Here is a 20,191-nt window from a genome sequence, read left to right as displayed (position 1 = left end):
ACTCTGTCTAACTTTTATCAGTGGTTTGTTTCCCTTCGGGCTGAGACTCTCAAAAGTGGGTGCCTAAAATTAGTCTCCCCTGGGTGAAAGCTTCAAAAGCATTTTAATAACATAGGAATCTAAGTGCCTCATATAGCACTTCTTAAAGGCTCTGGAAAATCTCAGCCTTCCATACACATCCTTAGTGATATGATTTTTATATGCCCAGAGGTCATGGTAGCTGCTGTGGCAGCTGAGGGTGAGGATTCTTCCAAGGAAGTGGGATATCCATCACACTTTGTCTGCTGGCCTGATCCTGCTCAAAGAATCACACCTAATATGGATTCCCACGTCTAACATGACTCTAAACTTAAAACAGTTTTTAAAGCCTGGAGTCAGTTTCTGTGCCATGGATCCCACACCAGAGCATTTGCAGTTATGAATCAGACCACAAATGCTGTTGTTTTGGGGAAGATTTCACAGCACTGTTATTCCCATATCCACAGCTCATCATTGCTGTCAGATGTGCTAGCTCTAGGCCATAGGGGGTATAAAGGGCACCAAATAAACAAGCACAATTTCTTCCCTCATGCGAATTTTATTACAGTTATATGGGAGACTGTAAAAGATTTCTGTGTTTAGCTGCTTCTTATGGAAAGGGGATTTTTTCCACAGTATTAAAACAAAAACAAAGAAAACAAAAACCAAATTACACCCTGAAAGAAAGGCCAAAGGACTCCTGGCACAGCTATATCAGAGTAAGCTGTTCCACAGTCCTAATTCTGCAAGAGCTCCCCATGGAAAACATGGAACAAAAAGCAGTTTTTCCTTCTAGGAGAGTTTCAGTTACTGAGCAGACCAGCATGAGCAGCAGAAATCAATCAGCAGAGGAACACCAAGGTCTTTCCTATGTAACTCTGAGTATGTGTGTGCAGGATCCTGATCTCTGCGATCTAATGGCACCCAGGGGAGCATCCCATCATGGAATACACACTTCAAAAATAGAGGGGGCAGCCTTTGCCATTCCTAGCTGTCTCTCTCACAAGGACAGAGAGACACAGCTGAAGGAAACCCAGGCCAAAGACTGGAAGGGACCAATACAGCCACAGAATCCCTGGCAGATGCCAAGGGAGGAGAGTCTTCAGAAGCCTTCCTCAACCACGGTCCCAAATCACTGTTGATCGTGGGAAGGGAAACTCTGCTGCTGACCAAGAAATCGAAGAGAAGCAGTGAAAAAACAGCCAGGGCAAACCTTAAGTCAGTGGAAAACCTCTTTGTTACAGCTAGATCTCCGCCATAATTTTACTCCCTGAACTTACCCTTGCTCTTGTTTCTATATGGGTCACCTAGAGGTTATGGCTTCCTAATCTTATGTATCGATCTTATGTCTGAGCTGTTTTCAGGACATATCATATGTCTCTGCACTGCTTGTTGAGCATTTGTTATGATATCAGAATTCATGCCATGCCAGTCGGCCTCACCACACACAGGGTCACACACAGTGCAACATCTGAAGTCTCCAAATGTGGTTTTCTGATTAAATAAAAATCTTTATTCACAAGGTGAAAATCTTCCATGCAAGTCGTCTCTATCATTAACATTTCTTTTTGCTATTAATATTGTTGCCAGTGAGCTATTCACTGGGGATTAAGTACAATGAAGGAGAAGCACTGGAAGGTCAGAAGGAATCAATATTAATGAAAAGTAAACATACAAGTCAGGAAGGAATCACAAACCCAGTTTGAAGCTAATTTGGTTTTTTATTCCAGCAAATATGCATGGTGGCTTTTGCATTGTATTCACAAAGTTCTTGTTTGGAAGTGTTGTTAGGAACTTTTGAACTCGCTTCAGTTCCTCAGCTGCTGCACTGTCAGCCAAACATTTCTCATTCAACCGGGGCCCCAGTGCAGGCTTAATTCAAGAAAATAGCAAATTTTCCTTTGGTGTCCACAGGGGAGCTCCTGATGAGCAGTCCCCTAAGGGCCTTAGAAAAGACACCAGCCATGTTTCCAGCAGCATCAGAAGCCCTTTTCCAAGCTCTCCTTCTGCTTGGATGTAGAGCAAATCCTCCACATACGGCTGTGCTTCACGCTAAATATGGAGCAGCAATCAAACATCTGTGGAGAGTTCATATTTGGCATGTTTACATGAGTATTTATTCCTCCTTTGTCTTCAGGCAGCAACTACTTCATAGTGTATTTGGTATGATTAATTGTGGGAATGTTGTTCATCCCAGCATAGCATGACATCTCCAATTACACAACATCTTTCTCTCATTTATAAGGGAAGAAGTGATTTCTGTATCTTGACATGTTTATCATTGTTAGGGTGAGCTAGTTATCCTATATGGGCCTGCTCCTGGGTTCTCAGGGCTGACAGATTATGGTTTCACATTAAAATCACATATGCCTTGTTATTGCAGCTGCATCTTGAAAGGAAAGCAAATAGAGGAATCTCCACCACACAAGAGCTGTAAGATGATGTTTTGTTCAACAAGCCAGTGGTTTGCAAGGTTGTTCTAGGCTATTATCATTTATACAGTCATTGGGTATTTGATTTTCCCAGGTTTGTTTTTTTTTTTTAATCTCAACAATGGAAAATGTAACACACATTTCCATAGCCTTGCACAAGCTTCAACTGATCACAAACCTTCCCTGTGGGTAGGATTTGCCTCACCTATTTTGAGCCATCTATTTAAAAGCTGGGCATCTGCTCTAAATCAAGCACTCTGTCATCAGTGACAGACAGATGCTTCTTTAGAGATGATTTGTCCCACCTGGTTTCAACATAAAATTTCGAATATGAGCAAAGTCGAAGTATTCCAAATTTTTGCCCAATTATTAGTTAAAAAAAAAAAAAAAGAGTAATACATCTTTGTAGCTCTGCTTCAAAAGTTACAAAACCTTTTATCTTCAGCATTTTTCAAATGCATTAATGCAAAGATGTATTCAAAAATCTCTCAAGAAAGCTGTGAGACCCAGGGTAAAATTCTCATGCTGGTGGACTCCAGAGAACTTTGTACAAAATTCAAGATACCAGGTAGCATGAGAAAACTGGGCATCTCTAGATTTCACGTTGTGAATGGACAATTTAGCTACTGAAGCACTTGTCATGCAGTTTTAGCTGGGGCCAAGCATCAGAAGGATGTAGAGGACCAACCACCCAGTCATGGAAAGAGGAAAATAAGCCTTAATCATTGGATACGCAGAACATTCCTTTCAGTTCCTTGCAGTAGAACTCCAGACAATATAAATGTATTTTATTTAAAGCAAGGTGCCGCTTGCCTGCCCTGGAGTTTGCAAACTTAAGGGGTGAATGCAAAGGTCCATGTGCAGTTTAGTTCATCCACTAATGAACTAAATGAAAATCAGAGCTAATGAAAATCTGCTCAGCAACTTGCATGCCAACCTAAATTGTCTCAGGAATGTAAAACTTAGTATTTTAAAGAAAACTTAAGAATCAGATATTTGGGAAAACATGGAAGTCCAACACGATGGTCTGAGAAAAGTTTCAGCAATGAACAAGAGGGCTTCTGGTGTCCTGATAATTTTGCTGTTTGTTGTAGATGTTCTATTGCCTCTGAGCAGAAGGAGTGACCCTCTGCACACATTCAAATAAGATCCAAACATGGGAATGGTTTCTTCTAGAGGTGCCTGAACAGGAAAACAGCTCCACAAAGAAACTGAGGGATAGGTGTTGCTATTTACAAGCACATCAGCATTTTCCCTCACCCAACTCATTCCAAAGTTGCTTTTATTGGTGAAGGCAGAGCTGCAGAGGCCAAGATCAAGTGAACATTCACTTCAGTAGTAGCTGAATTCCTCAATCTTGAAACTGTATTCTGTAAGCAAGGGCAATGGACTGCATGAAACCTCTTTCTATCTCTGCAGAACACAATCTACTGGAAGCACGACCTTGTGTTTTTCATTAGAGTTACTGGTATGATAATTACTTTGTTATTAACACTTAATGCAAATTCTTGCAAACTGTTTCAGCTGCAGTGCTTCTGCTTTGTTTCTGCTGTTGTGGGAATGAGAGGGAAGAATTGGTAGTCCTTCCTTTCAAAAGATGGGTCTGTATAAATTATATTCCAGTATATAATTCTTTGTTGAACTACCCACAGGGTTGGAAGACCAAGTCTCGAATTTTCCATTAACCTGCATTTGCCACTGGTAAGTGTGCAGTTTCTTGAGTTAATGATTTTTGTATAGACACAAAAAGGCAAGACACACACACAAACAGAGCACTAATGTCCAAGGCAGCAGCAGCAGCAGCAGCAATATAGATAAGTTTTCTCTTCCATAGCTTACAATTAAGGGTTATCATTAATGGACCTGGAGAAATTCCTAAAAGGACTAATTAGTGTTTTAATTGGTTCTCTCACCATCATATTTTTGTTACCCATACCCAGAGGATCTCCAGCTGTGTTAAGCAGTTTTTCAATTAATAACGCATTTGAACTTAATGGCCCAGTTTTTCTGACTCAGACATTTTTCTGCCTGGTTTATTTAGCTGACTTACAGCATGTAATTTCCACATATTTCTCAGCAGCTGGAACCCACTGAATGCTGCCACTGTCCCTGGGCAAGTGCTGCCTGGCACCTTCCATGTCCTCTGTGGGAGTCCTGGTAGCCGTCTTGCCAGATGGAGAAATGCCTTTGTAAAGGTCCACTGCTGCATTTGTGGTTTCTCTCAAAGCTTCATGGCCAGCCCCTCCTAGTCCTCCCATTCTTGTAGGTTTTTGGTTGGGTTGGGTTTTGGGGTTTTTTTGCAGCAATGACTCAGCTGTTTATTTTCCTCTTCCAGCTTCTTTCACTCTGTGACCGAGCTTTTTTCACCTGCTGGGCAATAAGAGGAAGGTGAGGGACTCCTTTTTCTTGTACAAGCAGGAGAGGCCAGGGCATGACTGATAACATAAGAGAGAGAAAGGTAAAAAAACAGCCTGTATCCCCAAGCTTCTTCCTTCTAGCCCTAAGAAGAGTCCTTTAGGAGAGTTGATCTCATTGGCCTTGCTGCATTGCCTTCTCATTCAGTGCTCTCTGTGCATCATCTGCTCTCAGCTGGTGGTGGAAGAAAAACCAAAAAATATCACAAAAGAGGCAAGTCTCATGGCTGAAACAAAGAAGTATGCAACCCAAAATAAAGGATGAAACTGCTCAGATACACTCTTGAACCAACCCAGCTGTCAAACCAGTCCTTCCTCACTTAACTGGAAGAAGATGCCAGGAATCTTTAACCAACCATTTCGCATGTCCTGAGGAGATGAAGGTTACCCCAACCTAAAATAAGGGATGTCATGAAGCAAAATAATGCATGGGAACATGAACCACAAAAAAAAAAAAAATCTATATCTATATCTATATCAACAAGCACAGTGGCTCCAGCACACCTGTTTCAACTTCCACTGGAGTAGAACTGCACAGAGATGAGCTTTGCAAACCCCTGCACAAAAGCTGCTCTGTCCAATTCCATCACCTGGATCAAAATAACATGTGAGGGAGCCTTGCAAGTGAGCACCAGGCGGATGGGCAGATCTCAGCTCAGAGCCCACTGCCAGCCTAGCAAAGCACAGTTAAGAGACACCCTGTTCACTTCTCTCCACAGTAGCTCTTGGCATGTCTAAGAAAAGAAGATGCTTCAACACAGCAGCAAAAAGTAGGACTAAAAAGAACTCTTGTGTGCTAAATCATCAGGAAAAAACCAATTATTATCATTTTCTTTTTTGTGTTTTGTTTTCCTGCCAAATACCAGAGAGAATAAAATAACAGGTTTTTTGCTATGCAAGGCAAACTTGTAAAATCAGAGGGAAGAGAAATCCTGAGCAAATAACTCAAAGCAAATAGCTGGAGGAAGTGAGGGTGGGGTGGTAGGCAGTGGGAGGACCAGCTGATACATTTTCAGAGTTTGCTGTATTAAGCCTTGAAGGAGGAAGATAAACAATGAATGGACATCTCCACAATCAAGAAATGCCCCGCTTTGTTTGGTGAGAAACAAAATGCTCAGAGTTACATCCCAAGCCTAGCAGCTCCACACTCTCATGGGGCCCTCACACCAAAACACCCACAGAACTGGATCTGACTGGAGAGGAGAACTTGTGCTTAGAGCGCAGTTCAGGATCTTATGTTGTAAACCTTCGAGACAGAGGAGCATGTGCAGCCAGGTGGCCAGCAGAGTCAGTAGTGGGAGCAGAGAGCCTGGGCATGTTCCTGAATCCCCAGGATTACCTGATGCTGCTGGTTTCTGAGCAGCAAAGCTGAGGGCTCCCCACAGCACTGAGGCCATGCTAGGAGGGAGGGAAGGCGAGGGGCAAGCAGCTCTTTTGGCATCATTGCCTCACCCCCTCTGGCCAGGACAGTGCTCTGGCCCTCAGTGTCACATGGGGAGCAGAGGCAAGCCATATTTTCTATCCCTGCACACATTCCTCTGCAGGACAAACCCCCTGAGGCTGAGCCAAGCCAGCTGCTCTTTTTTGTGGACTCTCCCACCATATTGGACTCTTTATCAGGGTCTCCTTTCCCTCTTTATTAATTCCTAATTTGAAAACTGAGTTCAAATCCCCACCTACTGGCACACAAAGGAACCTTTCTCTTTCTCCTTAACCTTGCTGTGACCACAACAGTTCTTACAACACAGAAGTACCTACACACCATGTGAGTCTGTTTTCCTACTCTTTCCTTAAAAAAAAAAAAAAAAAAAAAGTCTTCCCATGCAGCAAACTGAAAATCCTGCCTGTTTAAAACACAAAACAGCAGCAAACTGAAAGAGACCTGGAGAGGCCACTGCCTGCCATAATAGGATTAAGGGCTATATCTCAGGCAATGCTTTTGGAATCAGCTGTTGCTTATCTGAGCTTCTTTGTAGAAGCTACGATCTCTTTGTACCAGACTCAGTTACTGGGCTACCTAACAAATGCCTTTTTTTGGCTGAGTCTACAAAGCCCGTATATAAAACCTGAGTTTCTTGTCACTGAATAGCCAAAATGCAGGTGCTTTAACTGGTGAAATATCTGCAATAGCCTTTGCTAGGGAGGCTGTCTCAAAGAGCAGATTGCACTTTCTCCCAGCTCCTTTACACCACACACTGAATATTACTTGTTTTTACCACAATTAAGTCTCTGAACTATTTTGAAATCTCACACAAAGACAGTCCTGTACAACAGGCATTATACACACAGGCTCCCACATGCCTCCTGTTTACTACCAGGCACAACTACGTAAACCAGTTTCCTGATAGTCTCTTGACACATCTCCTGTTTTCCATCTTCAGAAATTCTTACAGAAAATAGGCAAGTGGGCTACAAAACAGTGGCAAAAAAAAAGACTTCTGAGTGCTCTCCTCTCTTGCTTTCCCAGAAGAGCATTTCTCCTCCACTCAATAAAACATTCAGACAGCTAATGAGCTCCCTCTCATCCCTGCAATTCTGCCCTACTGGGATCTGCTGGTTTCCAGAAGGAGCAGTGGAGAAGACTCCTGGAAACATCCCTGCCTCTCCTGCTATCAGAGCTGAGCATGTTCCCATTTTACTGTCATCAATCCCTGGAGCCCAGTGCAGACCAGAAGAGATAATGATAAGAAAGCGCCAAGTTTTTCAGTTCCCCTTTTCTCTTCCTGCACTCCATGTTTAACCTAATTTTATCAACTCAGCTGGGTGACTTTCATAGGCAAAAGCTGCCTGCACAATGATTTCTATTCCACTCACTCTCAGCCCTTTTCTTCCACAAGTGAGAGACGATAACCATCACTTGCAATTCAATAGGCTTCATATTGTCCCCAGGAAATAATTGAATCCTTTGTGGCATTCGGAGCAACATTTTGGTATTTTCCCTGGCATCGAAACACTGCTGGGTTCTGTTTAAATGGAAGAGATGGCCAGTCTGCATTAGCTGGGCAAAGAGAAAGCTGAGAAGAAGACAAGTCAGCTGCCTGCAAATAAACAGGGTAAGCAGGGAAAAACCAACAGCTCCCAACAGGAAGGACCAGTTCTTTCACCATGTATTAACTGGCCTCCCTCTTTGCCTCACCCTAAAAAAAATAGGTGCACTGGGAGCCTGAGCCAAAATCTGTTATTTAAATGGGACCAGTCCCCCACTTCACCTGGTTCCAGAAAAACCTGACATGTTTCTGTTCTGGCATGGGTTTCCCCCTGCCCCTATTCACTACAGAGCACCACCACTACTACACTCCTGCAAAATGAGTCATTCCAGCTGGTATAGAAATCCCAGATGACATGCACTTTTAAAGGAGAAGCCAGTGGATGGAGCTGGCCAGGCTTAACATGATTCATGCCCAAAGTAAAATCAGCTATTTATTTTGTGCACTTGTCTGGTGCTCTCCAGTGACAGTTTGTTGGGTACAGAAGGTTCCTGGATACTGTCAGCCCTGTAAAATCTTTTGAGCAGACACAGCTCTTGAGGTGAAATCCTTTCATCCGAGCTGTCTAATGGGACACAGCTCTAATGGGACAGCCCCACCAGGGCTGTGTAGCATTACAACCACTGCAAAACCTCCAAACCCTTTCCTATGGTGGTATTCAAAGACATTCCTGCAGGGCTTTCACATGCCACATCCTTCTCCCAGTCTGCCATTGGTTTTGTGCCCTGTCTCCTTGCTCAGTGCCCATAGACTTCTGCTGGAAGCGTTAATGAGAGCAAACAAATGTGGAAAATAATCTCTAATGCTGCAGGGGCAGAGGCCAGCGGAAACCAGAGGATGTTTTCTGGCAAAACAGCAGCAATAAGAGCTGTTCTCTATATAAATAACATCTCGATGCAAACAAACTTAGCATTAGCAAAGAGACTTTGGGCTGAAGGCTCTAACCTGTATTTCTCACCCCTCTTCAGGGAGGCACTGGTGCACGAGCCCCTTTCATGAAGCCATACACCCAGGTGGGCACAGTCACCAAAGTACACTAAACTCACAAAATTTCAGGAGTCTTCACCCTTCCTGTTCTCCCTGCAAAAAAGGCTTCATCTGGCTATATAGTAATTGCTATCACCTCCATTTTATATAGGAGAGAACAGTCCTTCAGAAAGGTCACAGCTGAGATCCCCCTCACCATGAGTGTAGGAGATCAGAAGCACTGCAAAGCTGTGAGCCTGGCATGACTCCCCTTGTGAATAAAATCCTATATAAGCCTGACTTCCAGGCCATTTCCTTGGACACTCCTGGGGGACAAGTCCACGAGAAGGCCCAAGAGTGTCCTGCCCCACAAGGACAGCTCCTGCCCACTCCCTGAGCAGACTGGGCCCCAGGGGCATGCAGACATCACACCCCACAGGCTTCTTCTCCCTGTGCTCCAGCCCTTCAGCTCTGCCCAGGGCTCCTCAGGAGCCACAGGGGCTGCTCAGGGGCTACCACACCTTGCACAGAAATGTTGTGACAGTTGTCTGGGGATTGTTACCACTGTCTATCACACTCTCTGGGGCTGGAGAGGCAGAGGAAGCCAAGACCAGTGGCCCATTTGTTGCCTGTCCTGATAGACATCCTATTGATAGCTCCATCTCACACTGGCAGAGCCCTTTGTACCACTCTGGGACAGCTGCTCCGATGCCAAGAATTCCTCACAGGCTGGCCAGCCCTCGTGGTGCTACCAGGGAAGCTCCAGTTTCAGCAAAGAATTTGATGGTTGCCTGGCAAGTGTTTAATCATAAAAGTAGCTTTGTTCTGCAACACTTCAAACCTTCTGAGCTTTCTCCTATGGCTGCAGTTTGCTGGCACTTGCTGTTCAATTTCTATAAGCTAAGCTATGCAAACTCATCCCTTTCCAGCCTGTAGGCAGCCTGTTACACCACACAGGGATGCTGCCCCACTATTCTGAGCTGCATTTTGCTGACAGCAGGGCCTTTTTTTGAAAAGGTGCCTACTCCTTTCAGGATTTAATTTCACAGGAAACCCAGTGGAATCCAGGATTTTAAAACCGATTCATTTCAATAAAATCAAGAGGCTGCATCCAGGCAAGCCCTGTGCCCAGCAAAGGAGAGCAAAGCTCTCAGTTTTGCCCAAATCAGCTGCAGTCTAGAACAAGTTGCCTTACCCTGGAAGATGGGGAGGATGCAAGGCAGACAGGGACTGGGAATTTTCCAACCCGCAGGTTAAAAAATGGGCGTAAACAAAGAAGATTTCAGACACTTCACACTGGATTCACACAAATCTGTAGGCAAAGTGCTACTGTCCAAATAGCCCCTGAAAAAGTACACTGTGTGGATACAGGAAAAGACCCTGCTGTTCCTGTCTGCAGTGTGTGGCATTTATTGCCAGGCAGGGCACTGCCAGACCCGAGGCAAAGGCAGCATTTGGGGCTGTGGGTGCCTCCAGCAGAGAGGCAATGGGGGCAGAGGCTGCCTTAATGAGCCACGGTCCCACCCTTCCTCCCACCCCACAGCCAGGTGGGAAAGCAGCATTACGTGGGCAGGGAATGGGTGTATCCCACGACGGCTGGGCCTGGCTTTTATCTGCTGTGAATCTGCGCAGGGCCTTTGATGTTGCTGAGTTTGAGTGGTAGGCTGTTGCAGGAGCCTCGTGATAATCAGGTGAAGCCAGTGGAGCCTGCTTAGACACTCAGCTCATCTGAAAATCAGGATTTTATGGAGCTGCTGAGCAAGGAGAGCTTCTGTGGAGTGCTACGTGGGGCTATGCAGGTACCCAAGCCAGAGGCAGCTAATAAATGAGTGAGGAGGGACTGGAGAGAAAAAAGCTTCAGTTTTCAGCAAAACTTCTGAATTTCTTCCCAGTGTAAAGCACTGAGTTTTGTGCTTCTCCAGTCAAGCCTTTTACTCAATCTAGGTCAGGTATTTACAAACTGTTTTTAAAAAAAGACCAGGTAAATATATGGAATGTCAGGATGAGGGGTGCCCTTAAAAAAAAAAAAGAAAAAAAAAAAAGAAAAAAAAAAAAGAGTAAACATCAATCCAGGTTGCTCTTCCCACCTCAGCAGTTGCCCCACTGGACTCTCCCAAACCTGCAGGTTTGCCAGAGCTCCTTCGTGGGCTGTGATTTCCTCTCTGCCACTCCCAAGCAGAGCAGGCTGTGGCACAGACCTGCTACAGCTTTTCCTCACGGTGCTGAGGTGAGCTCAGGGAATCAGTCAGCACAGCTGGGGCAGTCTCAGGCTCTGGTAGGCAGACCAAGACCCCAGAAAACCCCCATGCTCGGCTCTCTGGCTGGTGGAAAGGACCTCAGGAGTAGCAGGACAAGTGCTGGCCATGAGTCTCTTTGGAAGTGATGGTTAAATGCCCTGTGGGCCACGAGAGTCCTGGGGCAGGACAATTTTATGAAGTACAACCTTATATCATAAAGGCCAAAGCAATCTGTGGGTGGGAGTGAAATGACAAAGGAGTATCTTTTGAGATCCCAGATGGAAAAATTTGGGTGGGAAGAGATGCATTTCAAGGCTCAGGCTATGTGTATGCATTTCTAGATGTGTCTCTATGTGTGTATGGATATCCATACACCTCTTTAGACTTTGGGATACACAAACATGCAGAATACACACCCACATCCACGTATCCATCCCTTGCCCCTTTGGTAAGCACGGAATTTAAAAGTTTTCATTTCACTTCCTCCCCTCATCTAGAGTCTCCCATACCTGACAGACCATTAAATGCTGTGTGCAAGGATGCACTGACACTGAAAGTTTCCCAGCTACAAATATCAACATGGACAGGCTGTTTCACACTTACCAAGGAAAAAGGTTTTTCCCTCGTTTATCCAGTATGTGAATGAGCTCTAACACCACTGAAAACCAGTCAAGTAACATCCTGAAGTAAATGAGATCTAAAGGGGCTTGGGACCTTAAAAGGGGCAGTTTAAGGACACAGAAAAACTTTAAAGCTAAGGAAAAGCTTAATGGGGGAGGCAGGGGAGGGTGGAAAAAAAACACCTACCTGCAGGCGATGAGAAATGTTTCCCACAGGAAATTAAAACTCGTAAGTCATGCATGCCCACCTAAGTCATGCCAGGAAGGAGAAATAAAAGACTGGGGAAGGGGAGGGAAGCAGCAATGAGAAGCAGCTGTAGCAGGAACAGTTTTCAATAACCAATGGCTTGGACTCAGATTTCCAAGCCTCAGGACATTATCTGATGTGGAAAGGGATGGGAAGACAGCACTGTGGCTGATGGAGCTTATGCCAGCAGTGTGGATCTATGCAAAATGTCTGGATGGGTGATGTCCCAGCTCAGCCTCCAAATCCCAGGGCAGAGGAGAGGGACAACGAGCTGTTGGCTTGCAGACACTCCTGCCTGTAGCTACAGACCCTCCTGCAAAGAGAGAGGGGAGGTAGCAGTCATCAAAAGGAGAGGATCAAGGGAAGACTGCATAAAGGAGAGTGGCCAAAACCATGCAGAAGACTCTTTGTGCATCAGTGGTGCCCTGCAGGAGGGCAGGGAGAGGTCAGGGAAGGCCTCAAGAAGGACAGACCCACTGCACTGCAGGAGAGGCCGTGTCCTGTGGTCAGTGAAGGGACTGTGCAGAGTAAAGATGCTCACATGCCTTAAAAAGGCCAAAGTGGGTTTCCCTAGGGGAAACCCCTGATTCTTCCCACAACCTTTCCCACCAGGGTTTTTTGCAGTTTTCTCATTTTTTAATTAATTTTTTTAACACCTTCCTGAAAGCCTTCCCTTTCTAATCAACACTGCATCACCACCAGATAACAGGACAAGGGTTTCAGGGCCCAGCCTTGTCCCAGGAAGAAATGCCTTTGCCCAGCTGCTGCTACTTCTCCAGTGTGGAAAACCAAGACTTGCAAGGAGCAGCCCTGTTAGGATGAGTGGTCACTCCATGGGATGGGTCAGGTCTGCACCTCAGGTCTGCATCTCTTTCATCCATCTCTCTGGAGGCAGCCCTGGACTGGGAGATGGATGTCTTCCCCGGGTGGCCCAGCCCAGCCAAGCCTGATTCCCTTGTCTGAGGATCATCTTTTCTCCATTTCTTCTGAAACCTTATAGTCCGCGGAGGTTATTTCTGGGCTTTCTTGTTGATGGCTGTATTTTTGTCCCAAATGTGAATCCTGTCACCGAAGCTCTCAGAGAAGTGCCACACTGCTGTGGAGAGGAAAAGGAGAGGTACCAACATCACTGTCATAAAGGAGATAAAAATATACCAATTGCTTTGGGATTTTCTGATTTTCTAACTGTCTGGTTATTTAATTAATCTCATGTTCACTTTCTAATTTTTCCATGTATTTTTTCCCCCTGTGTGTTGTGTTTCTCTGGGGAATGGTTTTTCCCCCAAGACCCCTAATGCCTGTAACCACATGGTTTGACTTTTCCTTCCTTTCTTGACCTAATTGGCTGAGTGCCAGCCATCCTCCCTGAGTGGAAGACTAGATAAGACCCCTGTACTTCCTTGTTCTTCCTCCTGCCCCCTGGAACCCTTTGAGAATAAACGTCTTGGAATAATCCTGGGGTAAAAGCCTCTTTTGGAACCTTTTGTCCTGTCCCTCTGAGATATCCCTCCAAGGCCTCTCAAGAGCTACTCCCGGGGAGGGCTGTGATGGTTTGAGGGTTTTTTTTTCTTTCCCCTTACAAACCTCCTCATGCTCCCAGCACACCTGCTCCATTGGCCCTCACCTGGAGGGAAGGGAATCAAACACTCCTTTGCCTTGTTCATGGCAGTGTTCATAGCTGCACTTCTCCAGATCAGGGGCAAAAACTCTGCCCTAATCACAGCAACTGCTAAGCCTCAAAAGCAGACAGAGGAAGCAGCATTTCTGCTGATCTTGACACAGCTAATTTCATCAGACATCTCACAAAGAAACTTTTTTTTTTTCCCCCCTCACAACTTAAAAATGGGGAAGTTGGTGCACTGGAGTCCCCCCAAGGCTGATGTTTACTCATCTGACATACCAGGCTGGCGTCAGAAGAAGGCAGACACAAGTGTGGTCTGACTCTCGTTTGGCACCACTGCTGCCTTCTGCACTGGAAAAGACATCCCCCAAAATACAAAGAAAGTCACTTTTAATGAAAAGGTAATCCTTCCATTTAATGAGTACAGGAAAAATATACCCAGCAGAAGATTTTTAAGTATTTTTTCTGGCTCACCAGCAAGGGGAGATATGTCTTGTCGAGATCAACAAGGAGCATCTACAAGCAGTACTCATGTTGAGGGCAAGTACCTGACACAGCACTGGCCCTGTGCTCTTCTTTCAGCATTACTCACTCATGCACACCAGAGAACTAAAAAGAAATTTCAAAGGTTTTGCTTGTGCTTTGGAAAATGCTTGAATAAAACAGATTTTTTTTTAATTGAAATAGAAAAGAGACTGCAACATATCACCACATCCCAAGGACTCTTAGACAATATTCTGCAGGGCCTCAGGAAGAATTAAGGTCTTTATTCTTAGGTTGGTGAGCTGGATTCAGTGAGGCAGGCCATATTCACAAAGCAGGGCAGCACATTCCAAATGTTTGCTGACTGCTGGGATTCACAGCCCTGAGTTACAGCCCTCATCACATTCACAAAGCTCAGGATTCCACAAAAGGATGGAGAAAGAGAGGAGAAAGTGAGAGGAGAAGAAAGCCAGCACCAGCAGCAGCTGAGTAGGTTGGGCACTCATCTAGGACTGAGACAACTGGCATCCATTTTCCAGAATGGAAACTGGCCAAGGCTGATGCAAAACTGCTTTGATTTCTGGGTCTGAGAAAAACCAGGCTTGAGCCCCCAAAAGCCCAGGTGTCACCACATCCACCAGGGAGAGAGAGACAGGCCAAAGTCCCTGGAGGCAGAAGAAAGACTGTGACAGCCTCCCAGGGAGGCTCTGGGATAAAGCATGAGAGGGCACTTCATGTTGGCAAAAAAAAAAAGGTCTGACATGTCCTGAAAGCCAAGTCACAGCAAACAAGATGGAAGAAAGTTGATTTAGTAGGAACAGGTAGGAATCCTCCCAGCCCTGGGCTGTGGGTATTGCACACCTCTAGCCATAGGACAAGTCTGGGATGTTACCAGCACAGACCTACTGTCAGTCTCCATGTAAAACACAAGTGTGAGGCTAAAATACATGGCCACCTGTGTCATTCTGCACTCTCTGTGTCCTCCTAGCAAACACCCAGCAGAAGAGATAGAAGAACAGTAAAAATCAAAGGTGGTGTACCACATATACTTATTTTTAAACATGGGAAAAGTTGTACCTCTCATCTGAAAGTAATATTTTAAAAAGCAAACATCCTCTGAATTCATCATCACAACTATATGTTTTATGCAGGAATTGCCACAATTGGAAAAATTCAAGCTCCAGCCTGTTCAATATCCAGAGGCTTTATTATGTGCACATTATGAGTATTAGTCTAGTCTTGGCTCTGATTTGTTACTTTCACTGCTTTCTGCATGGAGAACACCTTAAAATTTCTGCTTTTCCCAGGGTTGAGGTAATTTTCTATATTCTGGGGATTTAGCTTAAGTGTGGCTCAGAGTCATGAGGGTTTGGTTTTTTTTTTTTTTTTTTTTTTTTTACTGTATCTCAGCTTGGCTTTAGCCAGGACTCATCTGAGTACAAGTTGTATTTTATTATGTATTTTTGCTGCTAACTAATCAGGAGCAGTAATGGGTTGGGGCAAAACATGAAGGCAACAGCTTTGAAGACCTGTAATTTTGAATAGCCAATTTTACTGAATCAGGCCAACATATATAACTTATTTATAAGTAAACAACTAACAGCTGCTTGCTTGGTGAGGTTTTTTTACTACAGATGCAAGGTGGCAACAGGAACTGACAGGACCAGCTCACACTCATGCAATGACCTTCACAAGTAGTCTCCAGTCAAGCCAGAAGGCCTATTCCCCCTGAAGTCAATGAATACGTCCTTTCCCTTAGTCCTCTTTTCCCTTTACCTCTTCACCCATAAACCCAGGGCAAGGCTGAGCATTGAACAAGGCCCTGTTCACATCGTGCTTGAATGGGATGAGGGTTTGCACTGCACCCCCACACAGGTGCAAGACTGAGACCTTTGTGAGAACAAGAACTGCAGGATCAAGCCCCATAGACCCCAGCTGGCACATCCCATTTCTGGGCCACAGGAGCAGAAGCCTTAACCTCTCAGGAGTGTCTTCATAAACATGTGGTTTCTAACAAACACAGCAAAATGCTCAAGGACAGGATTTTGAAGTAATTGGGAAACACTGCTGAGGAGGAGAGGATTTTTTTTTCCTGGAGTTATTTTTTTTTTAACACACAAACAGCCAGGACTGTTTAAAAGACTTTTCCTTCTCCTTTCTCCTTACTGATGGATCCAGCCCTGCCTCATGGCTCAGCCATACATCTCACACTTGGGGCAACAGGCATAGTGAAGCAAAGTTCAGGAAGGCTCTGTAAAAACTCTGTTGGCCCTTACAGGGCAGCAGTGCTCTCTTTTCCATCAAGACCTTCCTTCACTCACAACTCTTTCATTACAAGCAGCCAACTCAAGCAGCCCCTATTGCAATTGGCACAAACTATCACACACAAGAACTGAAAGCCCTGTGGCTCAGAAATCTAATGTCTGTGTGTTGATGACTTAAAGAATAAGTCTGGAAGAATAAGAGCAATTTTCTGTTGTGGCTATTTTGGCTATATTTGCACCAAAAGGTACTGGTTCAGATGTGTCTTGTCCTCCACAAACCTATAGATAGGTGTTGGCTTGTACTGAAAAAGAGGGATATTCAGAAACAGAGACCTCCATGGAAACTGAACATTCTTCTGCCCTTTAAACACTCCTGCCCAATGTGAGGTGTCTGCCACCCTGCAAAGGCCACCCAGCTTGGCATGGCTGGATCCAACATAAATGTTATTTCTGTAGCAGGCCACTCCTCCTGAAATGAAGCCTCTCTCAGACCTGTGAATTAATTTAGTTGGAGTCCTTTCAACAGCACCTTCAGTCTGTTTAGGAGAAGGGGAAAAACAATAACAGAGTTCATTTTGCCCCTACCTTTGGCCTTTAGCAGAACCACATTGTAGTGTCAGCACTCTCATTACAATCTCTCATTATCAGACAACTGGAAGCTGAGAAGACAAATGGCCAGCTGTTGACAGGCCAAATGTGAGCCCCAGGTGAGCTCTATTATCCTGCACCTTCAGGACAGAATTGGCATCTGACTTCACCAAACCAACCTGTGCCCGGAGGAAGGGCAGGGGTGAGGGGGGAAATGGCAAACCTGCACTGATTGCAGAGAGCAGCCTCACAGGTCTGGTGGCCAGACACACAGTGACCTGTCTTTGTTAGGGCTTTCCACGCTCTGGAAATGCATTGTCCTCTTTCAGTGCACTCTGCAAGGGGGCCAGCCGTGGCCTGAAATCCCTATTGTGGTGTCAGGATTTCATCTGCAGCGACAGCAGCTGTGTGAATTTTATTAGCAAAGGCTTTTGGTCCTTAATAGTTTCCACCGAGAGAATGAAAAAAAAAAAAAAAACCCAAAAAAAAAAACCACCCCCAAAAAACCAGGCAAAAGAAAACAACAATGCTATGAAGTGGTTTGGTGCGTTCATGTTCTGCAGACCATATGTACACACGCTGGCAGGCAGCATAGCAGGCGGGGACTTTACTGCTGACGTGAGTTGTGGTCAACAAAGGAAGCTAAAAAAGGAACTCGGGGTTTCTCTCAATCGAATGGGGGCAGGGGGATGTCTGAGCTTACAGGAATCTAGGATGTGTTGTTGCAGATTTACACCCAGCACAGGAGATGTATGCCTTGGAGATATGTGGCAGATCAGCCAGAACCAGCAGTCCTGGAAACTGAACGCAGCTTCCAAGAAATGCTGAAGGTCCAAGCTGCTATTGCTCAACATTTCAAGGCAAAGGTGGAAGAACCACTCTTGCCTTCTTGCCTCTCTGGGATGTTCTGGGCATCACACACAGTTCCCTCAAGGGGGAACAAAGATAAAATCAACCAGTTGTGAGCTGACAGCATGGAGCAGTGGGGCCATGTGTCCACACATGACAGGGATCCTGCAGCCCAACTCCCTGGCTGAGGGGTTGCCTGATGCCCCCTTGAAGGTCTCAAGAGCTGGAAGAATGGAAAGTCCATTCCCTGGTTTAAGAAATGCCTTTCACCTCCCCCCAGCAGAATTAGGCTTTTCTTTAGGTACTAAGAAGACAGTCCATGGGGTTTTCCTGTTAATAAACATTTCATCATAATAACTTCCTCTTAACCTTCTTGTTGAGGTTAAAAGTTATCTCACTAATAGCTGGGAGAAAACAGCACAATTTCTCTTGGGGATAACTGTGTTTGGAGACTGTTTGGAGCAGCCCCCATTCTTTACAGCCACAACTCTCATCTTTGGAAATCCCCCTACATTTTCCTGAATTTGTTAGGAAAAAAAAAAAATAGTACAGCTGTTTCCAAGAGCTAGTGCCACTATCTGGAGGCTCCTCATGCTCTCTCAGCAACACAGCACTTCCTCCTTCATCAGAATAAGTCAGTGGCTCCTTCTCACAGCAGTTCCGTGGTTCATCCCAAACAAGCTGGTTGTTTCCTTAGGGATGGCAGTGAGCCTGGACGAGCTTTTCTTCTTTTTTTTTTTTCCTTTTTTTTTTTTTTTTTTAATTTTATTTAATAAGAGATCATTTGATGCTATTGTTCACCTTGAGAAGGAGTCCAGCTTCAAGAATGAATGCTGTCAGGCACAGCTAATCCTGAAGCTGATCAAAGTGATGTCAAATTTGTGATCAATATCAGCTACATTCATCTATCATTTGTACTTTGATATGAGTCACATGCACGAGTTAGGTTACAGATTTCACCACCCCCTCAGGTTAGCTACTGCCAAAACACACAATTTTTTTTTCCTCTGTGATGATCTTATAATCTTCATCACTAAGGGATCTTAAAATAACTGTGAAGGGTCAAAGATGGTCACCAAAGCAAAATTCTCCCCTCAGTTGGGTTTGGGACTGCTTATGAGTTAGGGATGCTACAAATCAACAGAGAAACCATAGTAGCTGTTCTCATAACTTCCACTTTAGGTTGACCAGGGCACCAGCTTGTCCCACACTAAATCCACTAGAACTTCAGCATCTTGAGCATTATCACCTCAAAACCCAAACTCAGCCCCTCACCTCTTAGGGTCTCAGCTGGGGTAAGGTTGAAGAGACACAGACCTAATGAAAAAAACCCTTATTCCTCTGTCCCTGCTGTTTCAGGCTGTACAGATCCAAGGTTCTGGTTTTGCCTTTATTTCTCTAATTATACGTGAAACAAAAGTCCAGGAAACCAGGGTTATTTCAGAAGAACATACCAACAGCTTCTCCGTGGCCCCTATGAAGTTAGAGAGGACCACTACCTCTTTCTATGATTTATGTTAAGGGAAATGGTTGACTCACACAATTGTCATGTACAAAAAATTAAAACCCCATTCCCCATGGATGGAGAGGGCAGAACATTCCTCATGACACTATGCATCCAGAAGAGTGACCTAACGCTGACTGTGTATGCTTTCCTTTACTGCAAATGATCATGTAACGGCACAAATGCAGATGTTTTATCCAATGTCCTGGCCAAACTCCAATAATTACATTCCCTCACCCTAATTTTCCTCTGCAGATGCAGCCAAGCACAATCATTAGGTCTCTTTTGCCAAAGTGTTCTCTTATGCAGTATGGAGCAGCTGCCATACTTCTCACCAGAAGCAGCTGCAGTGAAGTGCAAGGAGACTAGATTGCCTCACAGGATTGTGAGACTAAAGTGGGATCAGATCCCTCAAAGCAAGAGGTGATTTTGAAATGCAGGACTTTGAGATTTGTGCCTTTTCCACCGCGCTTAGTCCCCACTCAGTGTACCAAAATGGCCTGATGACTGTTGAACATGGGCAGGTTCCTGTCAGCTGGGTCAGAGCCAGGGACAGAAAGCACAAGGAATAGGATCAGGATGGAGAAGATCAAGGGCTCGACCCTCCACTGATGGGCAACAGAGATTTTTAGGTCTGAGCTGGCGTGGGTGGGAGGAGGAGACATGCACAGAATGCACCCTGTGAGCCTGGATACCAGGAAAGACAGCAGCAGCTGCAGGGAGCCGAGCTTGCTGGAGGTGATTTTCCAACAGGTGGCTCAGGAAACCACTGTGACTTAACAGCCAATTGTACAAAACGGGTCTGAAGTGCCTTCAGCATAGCCCGAGTCCTAACAGCACCCGAGCTGTCCCTGAAGCATCCCCTGACCCTGCTCTGCATTTAAAATGAATTCCAGGGAGCATTATATTCAGGACAAAGCAGAACAGAATTAGGTTTAGGAGACAGCAACTGAGGTGACTG

The 20,191-nt window shown here is 45.0% G+C and overlaps 1 long non-coding RNA gene across 1 annotated transcript in view; it reads right to left on the bottom strand.

Annotated features, from left to right (window-relative positions):
* Positions 1–570: 570 nt before the first annotated feature.
* Positions 571–20,191, bottom strand: part of LOC136290045 (uncharacterized) — a 36,491-nt gene continuing 16,870 nt past the window's right edge. The window contains exons 4-6 of the long non-coding RNA XR_010720940.1: positions 13,822–13,893; positions 12,777–13,017; positions 571–5,039 (exon numbers count right to left, since the gene is read on the bottom strand). This is a non-coding gene — a long non-coding RNA (uncharacterized lncRNA). The remainder of the gene's footprint in view (positions 5,040–12,776; positions 13,018–13,821; positions 13,894–20,191) is intronic.

Source organism: Chamaea fasciata, unplaced genomic scaffold (genome assembly GCF_029207755.1).
Source record: "Chamaea fasciata isolate MVZ Bird 193981 ecotype frontalis unplaced genomic scaffold, bChaFas1.0.hap1 SCAF_5, whole genome shotgun sequence".
In the NCBI taxonomy this organism is placed as follows: Eukaryota; Metazoa; Chordata; class Aves; order Passeriformes; family Sylviidae; genus Chamaea; species Chamaea fasciata.
This window is presented reverse-complemented; position numbering and strand designations above follow the sequence as displayed.